General features: G+C 38.5%; 1 protein-coding gene across 1 annotated transcript in view; it reads left to right on the forward strand.

Annotated features, from left to right (window-relative positions):
- Positions 1-10,197, forward strand: part of LOC118478584 (cyclic nucleotide-binding domain-containing protein 2-like) — a gene marked incomplete in the record, with an annotated part of 42,345 nt that overhangs the window by 15,041 nt on the left and 17,107 nt on the right.

A 10,197-nucleotide genomic window follows, 5' to 3' on the forward strand; every position in this document is an offset into this window, starting at 1 on the left:
AGAGAGAAAGAGAGAGGGGGGAATTAAAGGGGTGGGGGGGGGATCTAAAAGAGAGTAGACTTAACAAGGATGACAATTGGCCTCCATGTCTCCGTTATTCCTCCCTTCATCTGTGTCTGGTGGCGAAGTCTCTCATTAACCGATGTTCAGTGGCGTGTGTCGGGCTGCCCCCGATCAGTAACTGAATACTCCCACTGTCACGCTAAGTCGTCAAGTTTTCCAACAGTGTCAAGCAATAAAATACCTGCCTTGTTGGAGTTCGCACGAACAGGCAACAGAATAAAACACCGGTGTGTGAGGCTTGGCATATGTCCGGAATGATATCTTGTTAATCATTGTGTTTTCCACGGGATATACAGAATTGCTCTTCCGTCAATGAAACACCAAATCACGGATTTCAGTGCAGTTAATTCGTTGGAGACCAAAACTAAATCCATTTAAATTTTGAATTTGCATTTACTTCTATCCTTCATTTTAAAAGGACTTCTATTGTGTGATAACAAACGTATTGATACACTACCTTAGATTGACAGTAACTGTGCCAGGCAATTCTTACAGATCCTGGACGTGTATTCTGTTCTATGGATTTTAGAGTTTTAAAATATGTTCGAGCTATAAAGTAATTACAAATTGGTATTACTATTACTGCGTATCCGTATTCGTTACTTATTCGCTTAAAGAAAAAAAAATTGGTCTGAAAACAAAGTCAATACTTAGAAAGCTTTTCAAAACTTCTGTTCCAATGAATTACGTACACTGACGTTTTCGATTGGCAGCTGAGTCAACTTCAGTTTGAAGAGTACATCAGGGCTTACTAGATCTAGTACTAGCTTAAATAAATAGTACAGTATATTTGAAGAAATGTGTGACCCACAGTATACACATGCACCATATTCTACAAAAAAAACTGCCAGACAATAATTTTTCGTTTAAAACCGCAACAAAATTATATAAGACATTTTTTATGGCAGTGAGATCGACACGAATGTTCCCTGTGCCATTTGCAGCCCTCCTTATAACTTTTAAGAAAACGTAACAAAAGAAATCCATAAAAAAGGGAGTTATCTTTTGTGAATGCATTACAGAAATCCTATATTGTGTATTATATTTCATTCATATATTCTTTGGTGTCCCAGGCAGTCCCAGCTCAATCTTTTCAGTGGATCAGAATTTTCATGTTTTGAATAAAAAATAGTTTCACCTGAAAGCATCCAGGTTTATGGATTATGTCTCTGTCTATCGTTATGCGAAGACACCGCGCAGAGAAAGGAATGCGAAATAACTTTTGTAATACAAAAAATCACAAGTAGATCTTATTCTGTCAGACTACTTGTCCGTATGTTAACAGAATGCAGGAGATACTCTCTAAAGAATTGTTTCTTTATACAGCCAGAGAAAGGTCGAATTTTAGCTCGCTGTTACATAGCATTTGCTCAAACACCGCCAATTGATAGACCACAATGTACTTTTTATGTATTGCTACTTGCATTGTAAAGCATTCAAAGCATGTATCCTTTAATCGGGGTTGAGCGCAATGTAAATGTCATACAGGCATAATATTATTTTTAATGCGCCACATACCCCCCCCCCTTTTCTGTACCGAAAAAAGGGAAAAAGAAGCTGCACATTACCCAAACATGATTGAAAAATAACTGCATTTTCTTTGTTTGATAAGAATAGCTTTCTTCCTTTCTATCTTACGAAATTCGCTGAATCTCCTCTTATTTAAAAAGAGATTATTATTCGCCTTCCTACCCTGCACATTAGTTTTCGCCCTTAACTTAATCTTTTGATTTAACTTAAAACGCACTGTTATGATTAATACCAATTCTACATGACAGAACACAGAAGAGTGTAAATATTTCAATTTCATTAATTTTGTTCAAGCCCACGTGACCCGACCTTTCGTTTAGAGCCTCTTTCGAATAACTTATATATATAAGAAAATAGAGCAGTAACAAAGGGAACTCAATCAGCCTTTCTAGATTTAAAAGAATTGTAGTGATGAAGCCCTTTATTCATACATTCTTTAAGCTGCCAAATATCAGAAAATTCATTTTTGTATCAGGTGTCTTTTCAAAACGCAAAAGAAGGACGTAGCAATAACACTACTTGATTGCAATGACATCGTGTATATCCCAACTTGAATACACGTTGTATGAAAATGTGCTTTACCAATCAATGAAAGCACGGGGTTTTTTCATTCATTGTGCTGGTGTTTACCGCGTGTGCTCACCACTTGGCGTAGATTTAATAAATCGGAAGCTGTGCAGTGATGCCATAATAATATAGCACACAAAACCAAGAAGTTTTAATGCTCACAGATACAATATTTTCCTTTTTAAATGATGAAGTCGTGGCACACGAGTTCATTTTCAATTAATCTTTGTACACGGCGAAACCTGTTGGTGTCGAAATTGATGCTAACATGAATAATACTCCATTTAACTGCTTCTACTACTTCTGTAAAATTACAAAGAAGATTTAAATGAAATGCCGTTGTCGAATGATGTTGCAATAAGCAGATCGCGCCTTTCGACTACGACAAAGCCGCATTTTATGCATATCCTTTAAAGTACACAGTTGTCCCCAGGGTGTTCCGTGGTCTTCAGAAATCTCGCTCAATTTGAATTTTATGTACAGTAAAACGTCCATAATAAATCACTGGTGTGCACTGCATACCATGCTTTAGTCATCGTGTCGGGAGCGGGAAAAGTTTGAAGAGACAGTCTATATGTGAATAGAGCAGGAGTGGTTCATGCTGTTCACTCGCCGTCAGAACGTTGGTGTCAAAGGCTGATTTGATTTCTTTAACCATTTCCTATCGGAAACAGACGTTTATTCGGTTACATGCGTTACTCGAAAATGTAAAACACGTTTTGTTTTCTTTTTCTCGGGGAAGACGTTTAGCGTGCGTGGAATGCCAGGAATCAGTGTTCTGTTTTTTACTTTCAGAAATACAAAATCTTAATCGTCATGGCTTAAATGTTGAATACCAGAAAGTACGCGACAGACAGTAGACTTGAGGAGTATTGAAAGGAAACACTATGAAAATTGCCTGATATCTACTTCCTTTCCGTGATTTACGGTTCCCTTTGGATATTCCCCGGATACATTCACCATGAGCACGAAGATCTATGTGGACCTGGTCACACTAGACATTAACATTGTCCACTACAGACGTCCAAGAGCACAGGTCAGAATACCGTCCTTTTGTTCACCACAGTAGATTAGTGTGTGCTCACCTGGTTTTTCTCTTTCTTATATGGCTTAAAAAATCAAAGGTTGTATCCTTCAGAAAAGGAACTGTACAAAGTTTACCCAGCTATAAACAGATACTTTGCCATCTGCATTAACGGAACATAATGTATAAGAAAGATTCTAACGTTGTATATCCCGCGGACGTAAACGGTAAAATGGAATTAGCGTTTCTACTGAGGGGGCTTTGTTGTGGTAGCCACATTAAAGATACCCAACTATAGATAAGCACTTTACTTTTAGCAACAATTTTTCTAGAATTGGGATGAAGAGCAATGAATGGGGTTCGCTAAACATAGGTATTACTTAGTCTTGGTTGTCCTCGTGCTTGAGCAGCATTTATGAAAAATACTTTAATTAACCCATGAGTACTTTATTCACTTTCTGTCTTCCATTCCCTCTTCTTTCTCACTCGCTCATTTATAATTTCTCTTTAGTTCACTTTCTTTGTCTCTGTATTCTCTCTCTTTCTCTCTTATCTCCCTCCCCCTCAAACCACCCCCACTCTAATAGGACACATGTCAATGGTACGTTTTGTCTATTGTCAATAATTTTTGTTTAACCGTCTTGTAATGTTGTCTGTTCCTCTGTTAGTCTATGCCTGTGTTCATGTCTGAATTTTTTTAGAACACTAACATCGTAACCTCAATGTTCGCAACCCCCTAATCTCCCCCCCTCCCTCCCTCTCTCTCTCTCTCTCTCTCTCTCTCTCTCTCTCTCTCTCTCTCTCTCCTCTCTCTCTCTCTCTCTCTCTCTCTCTCTCTCTCTCTCTCTTTGTGTGTGTATATGTATGTATGTGTGTGTGTGTGTGCGCGCGCGCTCGCGCGCGCGTGTGTGTGTGTGTGTGTGTGTGTGTGTGTGTGTGTGTGTGTGTGTGTGTGTGTGTGTGTGTGTGTGTGTGTGTGTGTGTGTGTGTGTGTGTGTGTGTGTGTGTGTGTGTGTGTGTGTGTGTGTGTGGCGTGGTGTGTTTTTCAACGTTTTGCTCTCACATTTACAGTCTCTTTGTATGCTGTCAGGTTTTTTTTCTCTCCTGAATGAAACAAGAAGTCTGAGAGTCAGATCTTGAGAGATGAAGACCCTCAGTTAGAGAAATATCGAACAGAGCACTGGCGTTGGAAGAAGAAATCCAGGTGCTACTTTCAATTTGAGCTACCCATTTCTTTAATAAAAGCCCCGCTATTTGTAAAAGTATACCTATTTATATATAGAAGTGTCTCCCTTTCAACTTTTAAGCCACCCATAAAAATTGTTTCCAAATCAATCATAGAGCGCGACTATACGCTACGAACACATTCAGAAGTCCTTTCATAATAGTGCCTCAGGGAGTGAGAACGATCTGTGCGGTTATGATGTTACGACGTTTTTCCATCTCGGTACGTCAACAATGAGGGTGCACGTAACTCGAACATCTAACAAGAAAAGTTTCAATGAATTTCAATGTGGAAGGACATCATAGTTATAACTTACTGCATCGTGCAAACGATTCTTGCCGAGAGACTCACACATTAGAAAAGTTGTTCGTGAGTCATGCCCACGGCATTTTCTTCAAGGATATTCAACTACCAGAGCTTTAAATTTCTTGGCACGGCTCCCCCCCCCCCTCTCTCTCTCTCTCTCTCTCTCTCTCTCTCTCTCTCTCTCTCTCTCTCTCTCTCTCTCTCTCTCTCTCTCTCTTCTTTCTTTCTTTCTTTCTTTCTATCTCTCTCTCTCTTCTTGTCTCTCTCTCTCTTTTTCTTTCTGCTCCTCCCTTAATCGTCCTCCTAAACTTATCACCCATCCTCCCTTTAGAAAATTGACGAGAAGAGGAGATAAAACAAGAATGAATGTCCCTGATCTTCCTTTCCTTATCAGTATTTTTGGCCTGCACCTCAACGTAGGCCGTTTCCTCATTCAAGGTGCGTTGACGCCCGGTCCAAAGGACCTACAGAAAAGACCATTCAACAGTAATGATCTTTGGATGACTCTTGAGACAGCGACTGCATGTACTAAACTTTGACACTGATCTCAATAGTGTACAGGGGTTAAGAATTTCGTTAATAAAAACACACCCACCGAAAGGGAATGAAATACATTGGCATTGGGTGAGTTTTAACAAATGTCCTTTGGAATAGGAATTTCTTGTCAACCTAAAAAAGAATGTCTTGCATTGCTTCTTTCCTCTCAAGCTTTCTTGGATGTGACATCTCCAGCAGATCAAGAGAGAACTTTAATTAGTGAATTATTGTAACTAAAGTATTTTCGAGAAAAAAAAATGCAGTGTTGAAAGATTTTGCGAAGTAGTAATAATTATTTTAAAAGATAACGTTGAAGACTAATCACTTGTTGGACTGCAGAAGTACACGTAAAAACCGTGGTTCCAAGTCATACGGAGATATTTTTAACAGACTGTTTTAGAGTGTTTTATTGCTTTCCACCCACCTAACCCAGTTCTATCAGAAATGACACCAAATAGATCTGGTCTTTCAAATAGGTATGTAGTGTCAAAAAGGATGTTAAACTCCTTCAACACTACGCAATTCTCCATCTCTCCTTTTCTTTTCCTATGAATGGCGTGGGGCGCACCCTCGTGTATGACAATTACAAAGCTGATAACGGTCCAGTAACTGAATGTGCAAAGAAGGCCTTAAAGGGGATTTCGAATCTGCGTACAGGACCAAGAACCTGCTCAAGTTTGCTTATCCACGCGATACGGCTTCTTTATGTAAATTTCAGTCTCTTTGCGAGGCACCCATAAGGCGTAATGTCGATTCCTTTTACGAAAATTTTGTTTTATCGAGTATTTCCCTCTTTCCCTGGATATAACGTGTCCAATCGGACCTGAAAAGCACGTCTCCCGAATGTCTAAAATTTTGTCCATTTGGTGTAAAACGTACATTGTCATTCTATAAATAGTTAGATATTCAAATAAGCTAACTTGAATATTTATTGGAGAAGTGGTTCACATTCAATGTAGCAGGAAACACACAAACAAGCTCTAAAACGTAATCCAAAAGTAGCACTGTATTTTGAATGTGAGACAGGTCCTTTAAAATCTTGGTGAATACAGTGTCAACTCACCCAGCTTAATCTTACCAAAGACGGGGAGAGCTGTTGTGAATTCCAAGTACCGCTGACAAACTACTTTATCATACTATACCGCGATATAGTAAGACATACTGATACGTGTCTGCTTACCTTGTCACTATATTTAAGCTTCATTCTCAAAATATTATTTTTCCTGCCTCAACAATACATGATCAAACTAGTTACATATCAATTCACCATTTCAGTAAATTCAAAATTACTAGAGCGGACGTGACTGTATTTTATTTATACACCATGTTCTATGATTCTAAAGGACTACACATTGCCGCATGTACTCGTAGAAATGGCGCTGGATCATTTCCTTCACTTCAACAGCTGCCCCAATGCCCACCTCTGCCTCAACTGATAAAAGCGAAACAGACAAACCAGACGAAAAACTAAAAGAGAAAACTGGTATTCTAATCCTGTGGGTATTTAGATTTGTACTGCAGGCTCGTTATGAGTGTTTCGAACAAAACACAGTGGGCTTTGAATTAACTCGATAAATTAATTTTACAACTGGCCATAGACTCCACCTGTATGGGGTTGTTTTTTCAACAAGTGCCGGTGTTTATGCTACTTGGAACTACATTAAAGGACTTTATGGCGTTCATGTTTCACTGGATCTCATTGTTTTGGGGATTTTTGCTTTTTGTATTGTTTTGTTTTTGTTTGCTTTTTCGTTCCTCACATTTGGACAAAGATTACATCCCAGTATTCTTCTTTGGTATGGGGAGGGGTATTTCAACATGCCCTCAGTCCCCTCTCTCCCTAACCCCTCTCTATTCACTAACCTTCTCTCCCTCGTCCGTACCCCCTTTCTCTCTCTCCTCAACAGCTCCTCTCTCTCCGATATCCCTGTCTGCCTCTTTTTCCCCTACCTCTCAATCTCTCGCCTCTACCGTTCTCTTTCTCTCTTTGTCTCAGTCTCCGTCTCCCTGTTTCCGTCTCTCTCGCTCTCTCTCCCTCTCTCTTTCTCTCACACACTTTCTTTCTATCTATCTATCTATCTATCTATCTATCTATCTATCTATCTATCTATCTATCTATCTATCTATCTATCTATCTATCTATCTATCTATCTATCTATCTATCTATCTATCTGTATGTGTGTATGTTTTTGTGTGTTGTGTGTGTGTTGTATATATATATATGCATATCTTATATGAGAGAGCTATATACACACACACATATATATATATATATATATATATATATATATAATATATATTAGATAGATAGATAGATAGATAGATAGATAGATAGATAGATAGATAGATAGATAGATAGATAGATAGTTTTAGTTTAGTTTTAGTAGAGGTTTTACGGCGTTCGCAACTGCATAAGGTCATATGAGTGCCTGAAGATATGAGGTGTTACAAGAGAGTAACAAACATAAAAAAGAAGAAGGGGAGATAAGGATGATAGATGTTTGATAGGAAAAAAGAAGCAAACCACACCAGAGCACCCGCCAACCACCCACTATAGATAGATAGATAGATAGATAGATAGATAGATAGATAGATAGATAGATAGATAGTATATGCACATAATAATATGTAGGCCTACATGCACGCACACATACACACGAACGAACAAACAATATGCTAAGGAGGACACGTTGTATGATATCATCTTAATGCCTCCCCAAAGTTTATTCAAATAAGAGGCCACATGAGAGCAAAGGAATAGGCACGCCCATGGTGACCATCAAGTGTGTGAGGTAACCCTATGCCTATGTCCACGATAAGGACTTTGGCGTTATCCCCTTCCATATAAACCTTTCATACCCGTAGGGAACTCGTTGGCATAAGTAAGAGCTTCGGTCAGCACAAACACACGGATTGTACCTCATAATATTATGGTGATAGCTTCAAATTCGAAGGCCAAACATTCATGACGTAGATGTGAATTATAATGGACACAAAGTTTTTGTTTCCAGAAAGGGAAGAGTATTTTGTCGTCTTGAATTTTATGATGGTATGATAACTGTAACACACTAAATCTACTTGTTTTCATAGAGGAAGGTTTTTAGCTATTCATGTATAACGACTCGCGCTGTTTAAACTTGTTCTTTCCACGCCATTTATATCTAACAGAGTGCTGAGCACATGTATTGAGTTTGTGTGATTTAATGTGATCGTTGTCCCGTGTGCGTGTGTTTGTGTGTGTACGTGTGTGTGTATGTGTGCATGTGTGTAGGTGTGTGTGTGTGTGTGTGTGTGTGTGTATGTGTGTATGCGTGTGAGTGTGTGTGTATGTGAGTGTGTAGGTGATTATGTGTGATTGATGCGTGTTTTTGCTAAATCAGGAGAAATGTGTCATTGTTTTCGTGCTCTTAATGAATTATCAGAACTCGTTTTTGGTCCTGATCTTGGGTGAACGAGAAGAATACGTTCAAATGTCAGAGAAGTATTGTTAAGTAAGATGCCAGCCTGTTAAAACTGTTAATACCCAGCTCTGAGCTTGGACTAACAAACATCAAAGATTCTTATGCCCTACTTTGACTCATGAAGAGTTACTTCACCGTACAAAGCAGTCTGTAACAACGAAATTGTCTCCTTTTGCACAACCATATTTTACGGCGAAGGGGCGTTAGGCATTACCATAGGCTAACATTTCGCCCACTTCTTATTTCGCACAAAGGTCAGCTCTCATAGACTACAGAAATAGCCTTAGATCTACTTTCCTTACCAGCGTCTGCGTTTAAACAGTTCCTTCCGATTTCCGGTCACGAAAGAACTTGCTAGCTGCCTTTTCTGGCGATGTTGACCCACCGCGCGGAACTACTATTTCGAGTAGTAATGGTGGTTGACAAACATTGTAAGTGCTCACAGTAAAGCACCTTTTAACCCCGACATTATAAACCAGACAACATTAAAGCCATTCTCTTATTTGAACATTCGTCCTTGTGAGGTGTGTGATCCGGTACAGGCCAAGGCATATACAGGCTAATAAGAGTGGTTGTTCTAGTCTGTTCTAACAGACTCTTTTTTTGTGCCTATTTTTCAATATTAACAAATATTGGATACGGACATGGAGGTTATGAATGAGGTGAGTTTCTACACATTGCAATACTCCCATGGGTAATGGATAATTATTTGCCTTTTTTAAAGCACAAGTCAATCCATTTAGTCAATATAGTTATGTCATTTTATCAACTATATTTAAGGCTCCATTTCATCACCCTTATTCCAAAACAATAACAAACTTTTAGTCATTACACACGTATAAAACAATATTGCTCTTAATTCTCTCCCAAACTTGCAGTTCTTGAAACAATTAATGTGTAATTACAAAAAAAGCATAAAAAATTCATGTTCATACCAATGTCATTGCAGTTTTATGTAAACAAAACAAAATTAATAAAAAGTAGCAAGAAGTGTACCCAATACTCCTGGCCCATATATTTGGAAGGCTACTTTAAGTGAAAGTGCGAAATAAAGTAGAAAATCCCGTGAGCGACTTTTTTTCGTATAGATGCACTGTTTGAGGGAGTGGGGGTTTTTTTGTTATATGAGATAGCAAAATACTTTTATTTATGAAATGCAACTTCAGTTACAAAGCGTCATCGACCGGCAGCAATAGGTGCAAATACTCTGAGTTTAGTAAAAGCTCGATCTCGTGTAAAATGAGCTTGTAAGAAAATAGGAATCCAAAGCTCGAAGAGAACACAAAAGACTTAATTGAACAACACATTCTCTTTCATTTTTATTTTTTTCTTTCCTGCTTCCTTCGGATACCTTTCGCCTCTTCTTTTTCATACATTAATTCTTTCCTATGTTCATTCTTTTGTTAATGTAATTACTTACTCCTGCCATCTTTTTCTTCCCTTTATTTTGTATGTGTGTGTGTGTATGTGTGTGTGTGTGTGTG

This window comes from Aplysia californica, unplaced genomic scaffold (genome assembly GCF_000002075.1).
Source record: "Aplysia californica isolate F4 #8 unplaced genomic scaffold, AplCal3.0 scaffold00698, whole genome shotgun sequence".
NCBI lineage: Eukaryota > Metazoa > Mollusca > Gastropoda > Aplysiida > Aplysiidae > Aplysia > Aplysia californica.